Source organism: Manis pentadactyla, chromosome 12, assembly GCF_030020395.1.
Source record: "Manis pentadactyla isolate mManPen7 chromosome 12, mManPen7.hap1, whole genome shotgun sequence".
Taxonomy (NCBI): domain Eukaryota; kingdom Metazoa; phylum Chordata; class Mammalia; order Pholidota; family Manidae; genus Manis; species Manis pentadactyla.
This window is the reverse complement of record NC_080030.1, coordinates 40,082,476-40,103,139: the sequence shown is the minus strand read 5'-3', so window position 1 is coordinate 40,103,139 and position 20,664 is coordinate 40,082,476. Positions and strand designations below refer to the sequence as shown.

The following is a 20,664-nucleotide window of genomic DNA, read 5'->3' as shown; positions in this document are numbered from 1 at the left end:
AAAGGAGGCTGGGAAAGCAAGAATCAAGTGTTACCTTTAACTTCTATAATTAGGGGGCAGGTACACTGGGGAATTCCAAACAGGTACAGCAGGGGAGGGGGGAGGGGTGGGGGATGGAGGAAGGCTGGGAAGAATGGCCACATACTTGTTTGTTTACATGTATTTACTTCAGTGGACCTAAGCAAGACCAACTGTGCCCTGACAGGAGGAGCTCTGTCTGGGCTCAGAACCATGATTTCAAGAGGGCCTGATAAGTGATGATCACAAGATCGGTCTTCCTCCCTGTAACTACTCAAAATAACAACACTGGATTCAGTGAGCCTATTCTTTCAAATTACAGTTCCATGATGCAGACTATAATCAGCATGTCCCACAGACCCAGTTACTGGTGCCCCTGGACCTTCTTGGCCACATCCCTCTTCTTCAGGTGAGGTGGCCAAGAGACCACTGTGCACCTCCTCTGATGCCCCCGCTCTGGACACAGACCAGTTACTCCTTCTAGACTATGCTCTGGGCATCCAGAACCCAAAATTTCCTCCCAAATGAGCAGAGCCCACTTCCAGTGCCAATGTGGGCCTCTTCCTGAGGGAACAGACATTGCACTGTTGGGCAGGACGTCAGGACAGCCAGCAGGTGACTATATGCTGGGAGAGCATATGTAACTGGGACATGAGGGCTGAGGGCATACACGACCACCCCGAGAAAGAAAGGAGTCACTCTCAGTATGGCCCTTTGGGCCCAGCTGCATCACACACCAGAGAGGCATCGGCCCATCCTGAAGAACTGCCTAGAACAACCATTCCTCACACTGCACCCTGTCCTGCTCTCAATCCTCAAACTTCTAACCTTTCAAAATATGCCCTGTCTCCACCAAACGTGTCCTTCTAGATACATCCATGGCTCCTCCAGAGCTATAGCTGGCACTCACACCAGCTACTCTCCTCTGAACACCCCGAGCAAATCCCCATCTCAACAGCCACCCTTCCCTATCCCTCCCAATGGAAGTGTATTCCTGCAATTCTGACCCAGGACCAGACTTCACACTTCTGTAGGCACAAAGCAGGAAATCATTTAGCTAATATAGTAAATTCATCCTTGCAAAATGGTAGAGAATTAAAACCCTGTGAGTCACAGCTGTACTGAACACATTTCACACCAAACTTAAAAATTCTGTAAGACACACAGTTTACACAAATTCACCTTTTAAGTCATAAACTGTCACAACAGAGTTCACAGAAGCAACAGTCCAGGGGAAATGTCATTATCTGCAGTTGAAGGTCTTAATCTGACTGGGCGTTGAGTGAAATTATCCACGAAGCGTAATTCTCCAGGGAAGGCCTCTAGTGACCTGAATAAGGCAACCAAAGAGATTTTTTTTTCCTCGTGAGAAGCTAAACATAAAAGTCCAATCGCTAATGAAAGGCATACCTCTCTCCAGCAGTCTAAAAAGTGCTTAAAGCTTTGTATAAACAGACTGCCTCCCGAAACCTTTATTTCTCTTTCTGCTTTTCAGTTTAGGTCTTCAGAAAGCTGCCTGCCACTCTTATCTGGGAACTCAAGTTTTACTGTAACACAATGACCCCCTGAAAACGATGCAGGCCTTTGCCAGATCAATACAACTGAAGCTCTTTGATGTCATCCAGACGCAGGCACCTCCTCACCTCTGTGCCTTTGTCCACACCATCAGCCCCGCCTGTGGCTTCGCCCCTGCTCTCTTCCTATTGAAACCCCAACTCATCTGCACCACCCGGCTCAGATTCCTTCCCATTCAGCAGCGACCTTTCTCACAGCTTGGAATTCTGATAGGGCTTCCTCCCACCCCGTGTCACTGATTTGGCATCCATCATGTATTGGGTTATGTCGCTGATTTCCTATGAAGTCAACTTTCTCACTCAATTTAATCTCCTTGGGACTCTGATATCTCTTAACACCCAACTCTCTTAGTTCAGTGACATAAATATAAGTAGTGTTTAGTAAATCCATTTTGATTGATTGGATTAGAGTAGTAATACATGAGTGTTTTAATGAAGTATAAGATGGTTTCTAAATATAACAAATTTTTGTATGGATTTACTGCTATGTATAAGCACAAATGTTTAAGCTGATGAACTGCAAAGCAGTACAAGAACCTTGCGTATTAAAGAAAAATTCAGTTCAATATATTGTGTGCACATAATTCAATTCAAGTTTGAAATGGATACATACATTTGAGATAAATGTTGAGAAACAAGATTTGAAATAAATTGGGTTTGTTCAAATGCTGCTTTTGGGTTTGGGGTGGTCCCATAAAATATATGTCAGCTGGGACCTCCCCAATCCTCGGCCTGGCTGAACTGAGGCAGGAGTTAAATCAAAAACAATCTGAACAAGTGTGGATGGTGGGAAAACTCTGACTGCGGTCTGGAAGAATCCAGGGTCTGAATATCAAGATCAAGATCCAACTGATCTAGAAAATAGATAACCGAAGGGAGGAAAGAATGCAATGTGTGGAATACTTCAAGGCAACTGTTTCAAAATTAAAGTTGGAAACAGTTGCAAATTTCTGTAGAAACTCTTTTATCTAGATCATAACTTAGGGATAAAAGTGGAGATTTACAGTAACCATACAAGGCTGGACAGTGATTCTTAAGTATTAACCCTCAAAGAATCAGAAAAGACTCTTCTACAGATACATCCCCCTGCCCGTGTATACGTTCCGACATTCCTGTATTCCCTGTGCAGCCGGGAATCCCTCATTTTTTCTTGGTGCATCTCCAGAGTGCAGAATAATGCTTGGAACCTAGTGAGTTCTCAGTAATAATTTAACTGTAAACTCTGAACTTAGCTGTCTTGTTCAGTACTTAAAATGTGCCTGACACATAGGAGACTCGATAAATATTTGTTAAATTAGCGGCAGTGAATGAATTGGTGAATGGATGCTTGCCAAGATATCAGACACTCTCTGCATGTTGGGGAATGTAAGCTTTCCCTCTAGTAGATTAAAGGAATTAAATCATTTTTGTATGGTTTTCATCATGTTTCTGTTACCAAGCTCTACAGGCAATGGATATGGGAGGGATGATGTACATCATTAAATAAAGGTGCATGTGAAATAACTGTTGAGTCACTGAGAAGAAATGTCTCTGGATGAATGGGATCTAGTGCTGACTGCAAACAATTAGATAAAAAGACTCTCCATCATCAACCCACGGCAGGCATGAACAGTCTAAGGTGCTCCTGCTTCATATACAAGGCAAAGTTTGGTCATAGAAAGGCTGGGCTTGTGGCCATAGCTCACTCCCCCAATATTTGTAAGACTGAAACTCCTCTCTCAATAACAAACACGTGCTGCAAGAATCAGGTTGATAACCACCACTCCTAACCACACCCAGCCCAACCATAAAAGCACGCGACCTCTCCTTACGTCTGCATCACTGGTGGAAGTTAACGGTCCTACCCAGCTTACTCCTAGACACAGACAACAGCCTTCGACTTCATCTTCCAAGGGTTCAATCTGCAGCTCACACATATTCCCAGTGTTGCTCTAGAACGCAAGAGCTTAATACTTCCCCGAAAAACAACAGCTTAAAAACTACTGAAGTAGGGACATTGGTTGAGGACTCATTAATTAATTAATTCACTTCTTCTTCATTCATTAAACATATATTGAGTCCCTACTCCTGCCAAGTATTTTTCTAGGTAGTGCAGAAAATTCAAAGATAAAAATAAGACACATTCTTTATCTTCAAGGAGAGTGCAACCAGCTGGGGAAAAGAGACAAGCAAAAATCACTGTGGAGTTGGACCTATTCTGAAAAGAGATTGGGAAACTACTGTGAGGACAGGAATGCACTTTTCCTGAGTGCCTGTTCTGTGCAAGGTGCTTTAAAGAGGGTATCTCACTAATTCTTATAAAAGTCCTACAAAATAGATATTAGTTCTGTTTTCCAAGTTTCAAAAAAGGAAACTTGTGGGGTTTAAGTATTTATTCCAAGTTATAGCAGAACCAGAATTTTGATCCAGTTGTATTTGATGCACAAGTCCATTACCCGCAGTGCTGGCGCGTGGCTTCACTGAGGAAAAGAAACTTCCATTAAGCATTGAAAGGTTGCACGTGGCTTACAGAACTAGCGACTGGGTGAGAGGACACCGAGCAGCAGGAAGAGCTCCTTGGAGGAGGCGTATCTAAGGAACGGCAAGCATAGCTGAACAAAGGATATGATTAAAGACTGTGTTTCAACTGGATCGTTTCCCTGCACCTCCTGACTTCTTTTGGGAGTTATTATTCTGGACCAAATATGCCATCTCCTCCTCCGTGACCAATCTGAGCTTGCAAACTTGGGGCCCTTGTCAGCCAGAGGAGTTCTGTCACCCTTGCTGTCAGCTTAGATGTGTTTATTTTCCATCATGCCTCTAACTCGTTAACCTCACAGTAAGGAATTCAAGCTCATCAAAGCAGCATTACCAATATTTACGTCAGTTTTCAAACTTAATTTCTCGGTGCGGAGGACGAGCAATGTCATTGTGGAATGTTTTTATTTTGTGAGCATGGAATTTCTGTAATTGCTTCTTAGTTTGGCTGTGGTTGAAGATATCTCCCTGTTTTTCCAGTCAAACAGTAAACACTTCCTTTGACTTTCTGGACCTCCTGAAGAAGATAAATATTAATGACTCTTACAAATTTTGTTATAATGAGTTATATTTTTGAGCTCATTGTAAACACTGTATAATACATCCCAGGTGAAATAAGATGTGATTAAGAGAATGATTCTTTGCCTGAACCTCCAGTCCCATGCAAGTCCCCATACCAGACACTAGCCTATCTCCTGTTCTTTCCCAGGAGCAGGGATTGGGTGTAGGATGAACCTGGGATACCCCGAGTCACCTGCATCCTTACTCAGCTCTCTCTTCTCATGGACTCTAAGCCGCTGGAGGACAGGTCCGTCCCTTGCTCAGTTCTGGATCCCTAGCATCTGCCATGGAGTCTGACACCTAGTAGGATCCTGGTATTTTCTATTAGATCGATGATTCAATCAATTATCCCCAAATGACTCTACTACCATCTGTGTGTTTGCCAAAAAGCTACCTGGTATTAACACACTGAAGGAATCCAATAGGATAATTAATTCAGGGCAAACTCTGACAGGAAAAAGGCCAGTTTTGATCAAGGGAAGAGGAAAGAGAATAGTGCCTGGACAAAAGTATACTACACAGCTGCCCCCGGTTCTCCCCTGTCTCTCTGTGCATCAAGGCTCGGCCCTCAGGAGAGGGTCTCTGGGCAGCTCCCAGCACGTGGATGGTCATCCCTTCTCCAGAGCGCCCGCCTTCCTGAGCTGCTCTCTTCTCTCTAGTCCCCCAGTCAATGCTCTGCACTGCCCCACTGACCCAGTCACATGAATGCTGACAGACACATGACTTGCTAGAAGAGGAAGACGATGGCCCTGTGGATGGGATTTGGGAGTATTAGAAGACTGCAGAGTAGTTAGTAAATGCTCCCAAGCAGGAGGCAAGTGAAGGAGTAAGGGTCCCCCAATATCCCACATGCTAATGAGGCTGCACGGTGAGGAGCTGGGTTGAAGGCTGCCCAAGCGGCCGTTCATTCTCTCTCCTCCCAGCAGAGGAAGAGATGTTATCCTGACAATGGGGCAGCAAACCCGTGACTGAAAGGCCATAAGGGCCTCACCATTCTTCACAGAGTTTTGGGTGAATCAAAAAGATCAGAAGTCTGTTTATTCTGAGCCAAAAGCAAGCAGTTGCTCAAGAGCAGAGGCAGATGCACTGCCTTGCCAAAGAGAGCAAAGCTGGGCCTAGGCCACCGCCCAACGTGGCCAGCGACAAGGGTGGGGAGCTGGGTGCCATGGGCTGTGGCAGCAGGCACAGGGACGGAGGAAAACAGGGCCATGCGCACAGACGCTGGCGCTGGAGCAAGAAGTCATGGGAGAAAAGGAGCACCCCCACTCTGCCTGCAGGCTGGTGCCCCCCACAGGGACAGCAGTGGCATGGTCTCCTTGCTGTAGCCCCAGGTCACACACGTTAGACTCTTGTATCCACATTCCCGTAGGGGACAATCGTGCCCTATTTCAACAAAAGGGGTTTGGACAGTCAAGAAGTGAAGTGAAAGCGACTTTGGGAGTGAAGGCGCCTGGGTCCATTCAATGTATGTTGTGGTTTCCACGTCTGAATGTATATGGAGGTGACGGGTCACCTACGGGCATTTCCCTCCATGAGAGTCAGAGGGCCTACCCTATTCAGGGTGCGTGGCATATAGACAGGTGCTGATGGAACATCCCTCTCCCACAGCCACAGCAGACTGCCCCCATGCCCCTCCCGGGTGGTCCTGTAGACTCACCATATAATCCCCGAAGACGAAAGTAAAAAAATAAAAAACGGAAGGAACAAAACAGCAGCAGACTCACAGACTCCAAGAAGGGACTACAGTTACCAAAGGGAAAGGGGGTGGGGAGGGTGGTTGGGGAGGGAGGGAGAAGGGGATTAAGGGGCATTGCGATGGGCACACATAATGTCGGTTGGTCATGGGGAAGGCAGTACAGCACAGAGAAGACAAGTAGTGACTCTATAGCATTTTATTCACTGATGGACAGTGAGTGCAATGTGGTGTGGGGGGGGACTTGATAAAATGGTTGAATGTTATAACCATGTTGCTCATGTGAAATATTCATAAGATTGTATATCAATGATACCTTAATTTAAAAATACATAGAAAAAAATAATTAAATAAAATAATTAAAAAATAAGAAAGCACCTATTAACCTCCTATTGACTCTTGTTGAAATTGAACATCTGTGATATTCTCATAAGGTGTTAGGTCAACTCAGACTCATTGACTAACAAGATGGGAAAAGCCCAACAAGCCTCACTTACTAAGTGGAAATGGCACATTCCAGAACACAGCTGTCCTGGCTCCTGTGGCATCTCGGGTTTGCATTATGGGCAGCTACCCTTTGAGGAAAACTTCATCCTCAACCCTCCCACTTGAAGTAAAGCCACCGACTCAATGAAGCCCTCAATTTACAGAGGTTCACCTAAATACCTAAATACCTAGGCCTGGTTCACTGATGATTTGGCAAATCTGAAACCCAGCGGTGCCCTCTAGGCAGTTGTGGCTGTTCAAACTTAGTGCTGATGTGCAGGACTGAAAATAGACAAGGTTGCTCCATTCAGTGGGCAGAACTCAAGGCAGTCCTCACAGGTCTGGCCAACAGTCCCCTAAATGAAATGCTGTGCCTTCTTGACTCTTAGCTGTTGCTAAGAGCCTAGTTATGTGGTCCAACACTTGGAAGACTACAGTTGGCAGATTAAAAACACCCTTCTCTGGGTCTGTGAACTGTGGTAATAATTCATGGTTGTCACTCTTGTAGATTTCCATGATAAGGGCCCATTTTCTGATGAGACCAACTAGAATCAAGCTGCTGATGAAGACTGTGCCATTCAGATTGCCACTATTGCACTTGGATGATCCAGTCTTGCACCAGACATGGTAATGCTTCCAACATAGGCTAGACACACAGCCAAAAATGATGGTACAGAAGTTAACACCATGACTTGTAGCTTCTGCCAAAGGTTGGTACATTTGTCTTATGGTACAAGAAGCCAGACTGCATTGCATTAACCCCTCTGCTCCTGGGCAGTTGACTATTGACACTTTTTCAGGGTACAGTGATGCTGTTCCAGCCCAATCAGTCAACTCTGGCCACGTCTTTGTGGCTCTTCAAACTAAATTGTGTCAATCTTTTCTCCTTTCTCAATCATCCATAGTCAGAAAATGGTATGCCTTTGGTGGCAATGACCACCCACGAGGACCAACAGTCAAGATACCTGTTGACTATTCATGGTCCCTGTAATCCACAGGCACTGGGGATTGCTGAACACTGGGGCAGCCTCAAAAATCACTTCAAAAAGATTCTGACTCAAAAAGGTTTCCTTTAATACCTTCTGTTCCACACAATGTTGTAAGGTAGTTTGACCACCAAATGCAACTGTCCCCAAAAAGGGTTCATTCCAGGTAGTGGACAGAATGAAAGGGGTAAGGAGTTATGTCTACATACTTTGAAAATTCAATATTCTGCCCTGACAATTTCTGGGCATGTCTCTTTCCATGCCAGCCTATTAGATACACCCTATAAAGGGCAACCTAGCCAAAACTGCCATATCCAAACTTAGATCTGGTTCAGCTGCCTGGATTCTCTTGTTGAATTGCTGTGGTCCTAGGTCATGAAGACAATGACTACTTGTTTGGAGATACTGTTCACTGAGTTCCCATAAAGGCCAAGAAGAGGACATAACAGGACTCTGTAAATATATAAAAATGGTCTTGTCCCACTTGCACTTGATCCTTCTAGACAAAATGTTTGGGTTCAATTAGGCAATTGTTAGGAGGAAAAGGTGCCATTATAGCTACTGTGAAGGAAAACACTGATTTCATGGTCATGGAGGGAAAGCAACAGTCCTAGCACCTAGGTAAGAAACGCCTTAGACTCTTAATGCCAGTGGATGCATATCCATGGTGTACTCTCTCTGATACAAAGATGCATTTGTCACTCTAGTTTTGGATTTTTTTGCTCAATTTGATTTAGGTCACCATTGCATAGATTCCGTTCAGCCGTAAGGGAAGGTGTGGAGGAGAAGAGTAGGTAATGCTCTCTCAACCCCCTATATCCTGCACTGCAATCTGACAGAACAATCAGATGGCCCATCTGAGTCAAGCAGCAGTTGCAGCTGGCGATCTGACATATTGCTACAACTGTCATTTCCGTCCATGGGCTACAAAAACAGAAAGACCTGTGTGGACCTGGCTGGTCCTGAACCATTCTAGTAGGCCTAACATCACAGGATATCCCTCCATTGGGAATAAAGGTTACTTTTTGGCTCATGTATTGCCACCTCTAACTATTGTCAAAGACATTAGTGATCAGGAGGTCAATGTTAACTCCCTTGTACAAATCATAACCATTAGTAGAGTGACCTTAGACTATATCCTAGCTTTCTGAAGAAAAAAAATCCACTGTCCTCCTAGGACTTATTTACAATTGGTTGAGTCCTGGGAGCGTGGTTGAGGTCAACACTGCAAGTATCAGAATCCTGTTCACCATAACCTTAATTAAACACTGTCTGAGACAAAATGAGTGGATTTGGCTCCAGCATCTGTCAGATTAATCCAAGTAGCCAAAGGAGTGACATACTTCAGTGAAAATTTGCCAGTAGTAAAGGCAATACAGGACCAAGGGATTGCTTACTGGCAGGAACGGTGCTCTGAAGGTCTATCCCACTCCTGAGAATGCCCAGAATGCAAGACCCTGGCTTCTCTGTACTCAGATCATTTCTCAGGGTTGAATTCACAGTGAGCAACCTTGAAAGATGGGGTCCTGTCTCCCTCTATGTAAAAGAGTAGCCTTGCTCCCTGCTTGCTACAAATGGTGGGTTCCTCAAGCTCAGTATTCTTCAGTTGTGGCACAATCCCACCACCTGGGGAGCATCTGTCTGGACCCTCCCCATTGCCCATGTGGAACTCGGGGGAGGAGTTGATATACAACATGCTGATGCTTATGCTGTTTATTGTGCCGTAAGTAACACAATCCTTTGTCTCTGTCCTGGGGGTTTCATGTCTTCTGCCATTATCCACAAAACCATAACAGGCTAACTTATTAACTTAGAGGAAGGGTAAAGCCTCAGATCATCACAGTTCTTGACACTAGTTGGGGCACAGATAGGAAGAAATGGCTGATACTCAATAAAGTGAGTGATAATATTGACATGTTATTCCTGTGGGGGCGTGTGCACTTTAAAGGAGGGCTTGCTGAAGGGCGATCATTCTTATTAACCTTAGAAAAAGGAAAGTCAAATCATGGAGTTTCTGCTGCACATCAGGTAGATAGACGGGAGAAACTCCCCCATGGCCTTTCCCTTCTGGGAGTGAGAAGACTGTTTAATCTTCCCTCAAATAATAAGGAGCAGCTTATCACAGAACACAATGGAGAGCAACTGAAAACCCTGCAGTTGTGGGTTTGGACAGGTCTTGCTTTAAATCCTGGCTTTGTCATGAACTCAGGAACTAAAGTAAATTCCTTAAGACCTCAGAACTTCCTGTTTCTTCATCAATGCACTGGGAACATTAACACCAATCTCATGAGAACTCAATGAATTAGTTGTCAGGTAAATCACCCGACCTTGAACCTGACTCTCCCTCACCTAGAGAGAACAGGTGCCCTGCCCAGGAGACCTCAGAGGTGACAGTCTGTCTCTCAATCATTCATGACCACCCCGTCCCATGCAAACGCAGGCCTATTTGCTCCTTGTCAGCACAGAAGGTGTTGGGGTGCCAGCCACCGTGGGCTTCATCTCATGACAAAGACAGACGTGCCAGGGACTTTCCCCGATCTGGTAAGAGCTGCCCCTTATCATCAGTCCTCCTGCCGTTCTGAGCCCAGAGGCTGCAGGGCAGAAAAACAAAGCCAAACGAGGCCACTGCTGGTGTCCGGAGATCAGGCTCACCCTTCTGGGTTCTCCCTGACATTGCCCAGCGGGGAAATCTGCATCACTCAGCAGTCCTTCCAACATCTCCCCCTGCCCCTTCCCACGCCCCCACCTCCCGACTGCGGGCTTTCGGGGGAGGGGCAGAGCCCGGGCTCCCTCAGCCCCACTTCGTGCTTGTCCTCACAGGGCTCAGCCCTCACTGGGCTGCTTTGAACTGTAACTGTGTTGCACACATCTGTTTCCCTAACAAAGTTATAAAATCCCAGGGACTCTACTTACCTCTCCTTAGTAACGCTTAGTGCAGCGCTGTGCTTGTCCAAGACACTCTAGGAAAAGGACACTGGCTGTGTCTTCTGAGCCCTGACCTTTACTGCTTCGGTTCTGCTACCCCAGGAAATACAGGCTTTGAAGAGACCTCGAGAGGCCATCTGTGCCATTTGGGAACAGGACATAAGGTGTCCCTCATGTTCCAGCAGAAGGAACTGCCTCCTGGGGAGGGTACCTGACCTGCCCGAGGTGGTACATCTGGCAATGGGAAGGCACCACGGGGCTGGACCTGGCATGGGGTCCTCTGTTCTTTGAATCATATAAAACTACAATTTGCCTTGACCACTACTGAGTTCATAGGAATAAATCTTCCTATGAAAATACTGGAAAGAACATCCTTAATAGCACTTGCAGGAAATGCATTAAAAGACATTCATCAGTGAAAAGAGAGACTCCAGCTGCCCAGAAAAGCCTGATTCGTTTGCAAAGGGCAGGAGTAGAAAGAAGTTACTTTGCCTTTTCCCTAAAATGAAGCCAAGAGTCAACTGGCACCTCACACTGAGACCTCCTCTGAGAGGCTGCCTTCCTTTAGGCCAAAAAGGAGCATTGTTAGAATTGAGTAATGTTTATAGTTGTATTTTTTTTCTCTCTAATCTAAACAATGCTTTTTCCTCAGGTTTCATCAGCTTTTCTCATTTTTTCTTTTATTTCTTTTTCCCAACAGAGATAATGGTAAGGAAGAGTTCCCAGGAGCTGGATTCCTCTTCTTCCCAATTAGAACAGACTCCGAAGTTCTTTGCTTCATTTTTATTCCATGTTACTTTTTCCATAGGTAGTTGTTTCTATTAAATCCATAAATCAGTCATTTGCAGATGGTCTGGCATTTTTTTCTTTGTCATAAAATATCTTATACTACTAACAAGGTTAACTACATCCACTTGATATTTTCACTGGGTATATATATTTTAGCTCTGAGTTATAAGAAAATAATATAGCAGACAAAAGATACATTCCCTAAGGCAAAGGACAGGAAGATTTTAAACACAGATTTCATTGAGTTGGGCCAGCCCACTACAAACATTAATAATTCCTTTTGTAGACAATTTGAAGCCAATTTCTATGAATATATTACATAATCCTACAATTTTAAACATGAAAAAAAATTTGGAATGATTTCCCCTCCCACCATCTAATTTTCCAGAAGAGGACACTGAGAGTTGGATATGAAATAACTTGCCCAAAGCCTCCTAGCGAGGTAACGTCAGAGGCAGGGCAGGAAATCAGATTTCCCTATTTTTAAGAAAGCTGTTTCTGACAAAAGCAGAATATTGCTCAGTAAGTATATGTTATTAATGCCTTGAACATAGAAGGCACTCAATAGGTATCTGTTTACTGAGTACATGATTCATAGTAATTGTAAAAAAAAAAAATCAATGGCAATAAATAAATGGGGAGAAGAGACAAATCTCCTGTGCAGAAGAATTCCAAGTAACTTACATAGATATTCTATATCCTCCTTCGAGGAGGTGGAGCGTAATTCAGAGTGATGGGCTGCTCGTGGTGACTTCCCTTCCAGAGACAGCCTAGGAAAGTAGAAGGGGAAGAGAAACTTTCCTGTGGATAAACTATCAGGCAGCTCAGCTGAGCTGTCAAGGTCAAGCATGAACGGGGGTAAGTCATGTGGTAACAGGACCCTCAATATGAGGTCACTATTAAGTGCCTTCTATATTCAAGGCATTAATAACATATACTTACTGAACAATATTCTGCTTTTGTCAGATGGGAAATCTCAATGGGCTTCCTCCCAAAAAACCACAACGCCAGCCTAATCAATCATGGGGAAAACATAAGATAAAGCCAGGTGAAGGACATTCTGCAAAATACCCCACTAGTACTCCTTGAAATTCTCCAAAACTAAGAAGACTGAGAAACTGCCCCAGACAAGAGGGTCCTAAGAGATGTAACAACTAAATGTAATGTGGTCACCTGGGCAGAACCCTAGAACAGACAAAAAGACATCAGGTAAAAATGAATGAGTTTGGAATAAAGAATAATAATAGTATTGATATTGGTTCATTAATTGTAACAAATGCACCAATAATAATGTGAGATAATAGAGGACTGGGTAGAAGTATATGGGTGCTATCTATACTACCCTTTCAACTTTTCTGTGTATCTCAAACTATTCTGAAAAATAAAGACTATTTTTAAAAATCACTGATGAACGGGTCAGGAGCAAAAGCAAATGTTTTCTGTTGTAGCCCACTGGCCTACTGGCTCGCCATGCTGTGTCTCTTCCACCCTGCATGTCCCCACCTAAGATCACACCTCTCAGGAAGGAGTTTCCTTAGGGGAAAGGGGTGAGGAGTTGCCGTGTTTTAATGTCGCCGATCTTCTTCCTACGCAAACATTTGTGCAGCTTGTTCATACAACCCCTCAAGAAGGAACTAAGAAGATTAAGAAAACTAGAATACACAATGCATGAGAACAGGGGCCTTTGTTTTGTTCACTGATGCTTCTCAAGTTCATAGAAGAGTTTCTGATACACAGTAAGAGTTCAACAAATATTTGAAAAATAAATGAAAGCCTTAAGGTAAGAAATTACCCTTTTCAAACACATCTATTATATGAAATAACATCTAAAATGCTGTTCTCAAAGTAAGTATACCCAAACTTAAATGTTCAAATGAGTGTGGTCCCCCAAAAGTAGAACCCTTGGCAGGTACACACTTAATTCATTCCTGCCCTTATTACTCCAACTAATTTTAGAATTCTTCACTTGGAATCTTTTTTGCACTTATAGGATCAAGTCCAGACATGAAAAATGAGACCTTCATGATCTAGGTCCTCGAGACTCATTGGTATTCATCCCCCTCCAATGAATGGTTCCCTCTAAACCACTTTCCTCCAGAAAGATGTCCTCCTGCCTGAAACCTCCCCTCCACACCATCCACTGAAAAAGTTCCAATTCCTCCTTGAATTTCTAGCTTAAGAGACATTCTCTGAAAAGTTCATTTCCTATCAACACTACCACAAGAGAGACTTTTTTTGTGTCCTTCCTCTGACCCCTATTACTGCCCTTATCATGACGAGCTATGTTTATGTATGTTTTCCACATTAGCCTGTGAGCTTCTCAAAGACAGAAAGAAGCCTTGTATCATTCATCTCCACATCCACAGCTATGCGCAGAACTCATTAAGTGCCTGTTGAATTGAATGGAATGGAACAGAACTGTAATTAAGTCCAGAGTCATATGATATATTTCTTTTAATAACCTCGATGGTGGCAAATCTTAATGCTTTGGATGAATAGATGGAAAAAGAGTAAATCCATTTAGTTCCAGTTTGATGAGCAAAGTTGGTACAGGCTGAGCAATGCTATTTTATACAAACCTTGAAATGCTTACAAATGAGATTGATGTCCTTATATATCTCAATGTAAATAAGTACAAAACTCTCTTCATACCTTATAACAAAATCTGCACCTACTAAAAGTGCTTACATATTTAGATAATAGAATCTAGTTATTGCAAGGATTTATTCATTCATTTATTCAACAAAGTCCTTTTTAAACAATGTAATAAGCATAACACTGTCTAGATCTGAGATCTGCAAGAATGAATAAGGTCTTCCCTAACAAGCTTACATTCCAGGGTGAAAACAGATCTACTCAGTTATCACAGAAGTCAGACTGATCAATGACAAATAAAGGTATTAACACTATATTTTGGGAACACAGATTCTGGAATAGTTTTTTTTTAATTTGGCAATAAAGATTTATTTTGTTTTATTTTGGTAAGAGCACTTGCCATGAGATCCACCCTTAAGTGCACAATGTAGTCTCATTGACTATAGGTTAAAGTGTGGCACAGCAGATTGCTAGAGTTTATTCATCTTGCTTAACTGAAACTTCATGCCTGTTGATTAGTAACTCCCTTTTCCCTCCACCATCAACCCCTGGCAATTGCTTTTCCACTTCTGATTTTATAAATTTGACTATTTTAGATAACTCATGTAAGTGGAATCAGGCAGTTTTTTTAATTGAAGTACCTTTGATATACAATCCTATATTAGTTACAAGTATACAGCACAGTGGTTCAACAGTTACCCATATTACTAAATCCTCACCCCCACTAGCGCAGTTACTATCTGTCAACACAGGAAGATGTTATGGAATCTCTGACTATATTCTCCATGCTGCACTACCATCCCCCTGACCAACTTGTATTATAATTGAGAATTCTTGTGCCCTTTTATCCCCACCACCCTCACCACCCCAACTCCTTCCCCATGGTAAGCACCAGTCACTTCTTAGTGTCTCTGTGTCTATTGCTCTTTTGTTCATTTTGTTTTGGTTTGTTTTTATATTCTACAAATAAGTGAAATCATGTGGTGTTTGTCTTTCTCCACCTGGCTTATTTCGCTTAGCATAATACCCTCTAGGTCCATCCATGTTGTTGCAAATGGCAGGATTTCTTTTTATGGCTGAATAATATTTCATTGAGTATATGTACCAGATCTTCTTTATCCATTCATCTATTAGGAATCATGCAGTATTTGTATTTCTGTGATTGCCTTATTCTATTTAGCATAATGTTCTCAAGGTTCATCCATGTTTTTCATCCAGAATTTCCTTCCTTTTTTTAGGCTGAGTAATATTATTCCATTGCATTTATTGTGTATTATTGCATTCCATTCCATTGTGTATATGTACCACATGTTCTTTATCCATTCATCTATCAATGGACACTTTCTTTGTTTCCATATCATGGCTACTGTGAATAGGGCAGCAGTGAGCATGAGCATAGTTCATTTTGATTGGGAAGCTATTAAGAAAGCATACTCACCTTCAGCCCTCTTTAGCTCCAGGTGCCTAGAGTGTTATTCTGTTTAAAAAAATATGTGAAGCCATTGGAAATTTCTCAGTTCAAGGCAACTACCAGATCTATATTTTAGAAAGATGTCCCTGTTACCTGTACAGAGGACAAACTGAGGCTGGTGAGAGTAAGGGGTGAGACTGCAGAAGCATGAGAAGTAGGAAGACCAGTTAGGCAAAGCATGCAGCTAGGCCAGTGATTCTCTCACTATTGGTCTCAAAAGCCTTTTACCTTCTTAAAAATCATTGGGGACCCCAAAGAGTTTCCATTTATGTGGGTTATATCTATCTTTATTTACTGTGTTATAACTTAAAGTTGAGAAAAGCCTAAAATATAGGATATGTAAGTAGCATTTCATTCGCCATTACAGATGTAACATCTTCATAGTTTCTATAGCTTCTACAATACCCATTTTCTACTCCATAAAGAATGAGAGTGAAAGAAAAAAATTATGCTACTCTATTACTATGAAGATATTTTGATCTCAAAGATCCCCTGAAAGGGTTTCAGGATCCCAAGGATCTGGCAAACATATTTTGAGAACCATTGATGTAGGTGATAGGCCCAAGGCGAAGATAGCATAGAGGAAAAGAGCACAGGTAGGCTACACTTGAGAGGTTGACTCAGTGGGACTTAGTGACACATTGACTTAGTGGTAGGATTGAGTGGGGTGGTTTGGGAGCAAATGAAGGGGAGGGAAAATAGCTAAGAATGACTTACATTTTTATCTTGGAATACTATGTGGATTGCGATTCTTTCTCCAAGCCCTTCCAACACTTTTATGTATGTGGTTAATAAAATAAAATTTGTATATGTTCAGACAAACTTTAAAAGTATCTCTTAATTTTTTCTTTTATCTCCCTAGTGAGATTCTTAAGCAAACTCATGAAAGTTTACCTATTGAGATTCTATGAATTTCTTCCTACTGGCATAGCACACGTATAGTATAGACTCAGTATAAACGCATGATGAATGAATGGGCATTGACTAAACTAACTTAAGTCTAGTAAATGATTTTCTGAGTCCTCACATGAAAAACATAAAAGTGCAAATGTCCACTCTTAAACAATGAATCATCTTTTAAATATTTATTGAAGTTATTTCCATTAGGGGAGAGACTTCAACCCTGCCAGTCCAAAAATAATAGTACGAAGCTAGCCTTACTCTAAGAAATACCCATCACTTAACTGCTGTTCTTTAAGCAGGGCATGTGCATTTAATCAGTTTTAATTTAAGGTCCAGTTAACAAGGTTTCAACATAGAACAACAAGATAAAAGTCAACATTTTATTTCCTGAACTATCGAATCAATCTCTGATGATTCTGATAGAACCTGAACTCACCTTTCAAAACAAGATTTTATTCCAGTCTTTATGAAGCCCACACTCAGTTCCTCTTCCCTACCCTCGTTCCACAGCCTCTGTTTTCAAGTGTATTAACTTCCATAAATGTGTTTGGTTTGTTGTTTGATTTCAATCAACCCCTGCACTCCATTTCTTCTGTCTTATAACTGTAATGTCCCAAGAAACCTAGGCACACTCCCAGAATCCCACACAAGTCTCAGGACATGGTATAGTAATTAACATGTTTTGAAAATTCAGAAACATTTTTCTCAGAACATGTAAAGCCATTATAAGACCTTAGCTCACATTCAGTTATGTCCTTCACCCATATTCCCAAATATATCATTATATCTTAAGAATTATTAAATTTCCAAATTTCCATGGACTTCTCTTTCCATGTCTAATGGGCCATGTCATTATCTGATCAGCTTATGCACATCATTCTGTGCCTTTCCCCATCTGGTTTCTTTTTCCCTCCCTCCTCTTCCTGTCTGTCAAGGGACAGTTCAATTGTCCCTACCTCTAGGAGGCCTTTCCCAGACCCTCTGGCTTGGTTTAACCACCCACTTCCATGGTCCCCTGTTCATAGCTCTCTCTAACAGTTCTAGGCCTTCTACCCTGTGACTCATCATGCTGTGGGCTGCTTTGATTCATAATGTCATGTGTATAATAAGCCCTTCATGATTGTTCCTTGAGTGTAATGGAACAACCAACTAGGATAACAGGAGAAAAAAGCTCAAACCTCATAACTCAGTGTTTGTGTGGGAGTTTCCCTGAATTCCTATTCCACACTTGATCTCTTTCCCTGTCAGTAAGGAAAACCTTCTCTGTAGCACTTAGCACGTATTCCCAAATACGTCATTGTATCTTAAGAATTATTAAATTTCCAATCTACCTTCTATAAGTGGATAGTAAGGAAGCTTTCCACTGAAGGAAAACTAGGAGAGATGAGATCCAGGACCATCAGTGGGCTGAGCACGGACCTCCACACCCTTTCTGCATGGGTGCAGCCCAAGCACTGTGCCTTGCCCTCTGAATGAGGTCTGTCGATGCCAGCAAGAATACAGCTTGTCTGAACTCATATCTGAACGTCAGTTACTTCTCTAATCTGAACTTCTTTTCCACCATTCCTTCTAGACCAAGTTCTTATGGTTGTTCCTTCCAAACTTCCTTGACCAAAATCAGAAAATGTTAACACTGGCACTTGTATTGCTCACACTCCCCACACAGGGAACCAAGGCCAGTTCAGTGAGATGACTTCCGAGACCACACAGCTGCCCCAGAATCCAAGTCTCTTGGGATCACTACCTGACCTCCCTTTTCCCATTCCCACCTCAGTCTTCACTCACCTTGTTCTTCACTCAGCTGCTCTATCTGGTGAGAATTTTTTCCTGTGAGATAGAGACTTGGGACTCCCACTAACTGATAAATCCCTGGCACAGGATTGTAGGAGTCTGTGATGCAGTGAGATGCATGGCATTTTGAGCCAAACACACCTAGACTCAAACGCAGGCTCTAGCACACTCTGTGTGACTTTGGGAAAGTTATGGAACCCTCTGAGCTTCAACTTCCTCATCAGCAAAATCAGACCAAACATGAGTGGAGCCCAGAGGAGTTCCAGGAGTTTGGACAAGCTCTCAGAAGGCTGACACCAACCACAGGCTGCTGGGCTGGTGAGGGCAAGGCCCTTAGGCTGGATGGCCTGCGGGGGGCTGGCCGAATCCATGTGGCCCCTTTCCATTCTAAACATTGCCTTCACTCTGCAATCCATGATAATGTCTACTCAACTAAAACACCAGCTTGTTTTCAATAAGGGAAATGTTTATGCTGCCTCCACATAGAGTCATAAGGAAAACAACAGACAGCCTTACAAAGATATAATTCAAAACATAAAAATAAAAAATGTCAGCACTTTGCCAAAGTGACTTGAAAATATTCTTGAAGAGTTCAGAACTCTTAAGCCTGACCTTACAGTCAAGGACATCCACCTCCCAGTGCAGCTATTTTGGTCTTCTTAAAGACCAAGGGCCACGTTTCCTTCTCGACCAGATATGATATCCTGTAACCCTTACCTCTGGGTACTTATGTTTGGAATTCAACTTTTTATCATGTCAAAGCAGCACAGAACCTGCTTACTGAACCCTGGCCCAAGTATGTCAACATATATTTACTTAAATTAAAAAAAAAGAAAAGGAAGCCCTAAGCATGCTGCACATTTTATGTGTTTATAGTCACATGTTAAATGAGTGGTTGTAGCTGTTAGGGCATTTAATAACATTTTTTTAAATAATCCCTTTTTTTAAAGCAGCTCCTTTTAGTTTTTAATAAAATTGTGTTAATGGTTGTTACTTTTATGCACAACTAGCCTCCACCTCCTTAAAAATCTGCCCAGAAAGTTAACTAGAATCAGAAAATGTCTGCACTGGAATTTCTACTTGGACTGCTCATACCCTTGACTAACAAATGAGGAAGACAGTGGACAATTTGACCTCAGGTTTACTAAAAGAGCAAAAAATGCCAAGTTCTCAAAAGTATTTTGAGTATTTGAGCATTTTGATGGTAAGACTATTCAATTCCCCCTTTTCTTTGGATTTATAATCATAACTATGGACAGATTCACTTTCCTTGATCAATAGTTACTTAATAAGTAAACTGAAAAATAACTCCAAATCTCAAAAAGCCAAATCAAAGTTTCTCAGTTATTTGAGGTTACTGTTGATGGCTCCCTACCCAGTTTCCCTAGGGCCTATAGTGGGCAATAATGGGACCTGGTCCAGTCCCTTTACGAGGTGGCATCCCTATCCCCAGCTGTGGGGAGGATGTTGGCTGCTGGTGACCCACACTTGTCCCCTTCTCTGGAAAGCTGATCTCGCCAAGGGCTGTCCTCACCCAAGAGACTGTGTGCTGGCCACCCCTGGGGCAGGACACAGCCCCTGGCTAAGCTAAAAAGCACAGTCCCCTTGCTTCAAGGTGAGATAACCCGGGAGTGCCTTTCATGCCAAAGCTACCCTTGGGCTTCATTGAAAGCTGTGTCTTTGCTTATTTTCTTGCTCCACTTCCTTATAAGTTTCCTAATTTCTTACACTAGGTAACTTAATCACCCTCGTTTCTGGCCCAGGACAGTGCCTATGGAGATCCTTATAGGGAATATTTGTATAATTATATTTCCAGCTGATACATAAATACATTTAATTCATAAAATTTATATGATTTCATGTAAATTTTATATTTATAGCTGATTGAAACCAATTTTTTTAAATCTACAGATTATTACAAAGAAACAACCAGCTGACTACCACACACATATTCAGATATGATGAAATCCAAAATGTTATTTAGATTAACAGCAAGGTTCAATGCTCTGAAGCAGAAAAATCATGATAAAATGTAATTATTATTCATGGAATACAAGGTGGGAGTTTAATACACATTTGACAACTAGAGAACTTTTTGCAGAAATTTACTTGATTAGACATAATGCCAATTCAAGAATGAAGCAGAGTGATAACTGCATGTTTATAAAAATGTTTTTTAGACTGTTATGTAATTTTTTTGGATCCCAGAATACTCACTTAAGGTACAGGGGTAACTATACAGTTTGGAGGAATAGAAAAAGCTTGGGCCCACTCCAGCCATGGCTAATTCGAGTGTGACACCCAACTCCGTTATTCTGTCCTGTAGCCCAGAGACAAGGGTGGACCTGGTCTGGG

At 42.4% G+C, this 20,664-nt stretch overlaps 1 long non-coding RNA gene across 2 annotated transcripts in view; it reads left to right on the top strand.

Annotated features, from left to right (window-relative positions):
• Positions 1-11,578, top strand: part of LOC130679709 (uncharacterized) — an 84,135-nt gene extending 72,557 nt beyond the window's left edge. The window contains exons 4-6 of one of the 2 annotated variants that reach the window (XR_008992721.1): positions 7,358-7,476; positions 10,301-10,376; positions 11,461-11,578. This is a non-coding gene — a long non-coding RNA (uncharacterized LOC130679709). Of the gene's footprint in view, positions 1-1,513; positions 3,422-7,357; positions 7,477-10,300; positions 10,377-11,460 lie in introns of those variants that run through there. The other variant, XR_008992722.1, reaches the window with a different exon arrangement.
• The last annotated feature ends 9,086 nt before the right edge of the window (positions 11,579-20,664 follow it).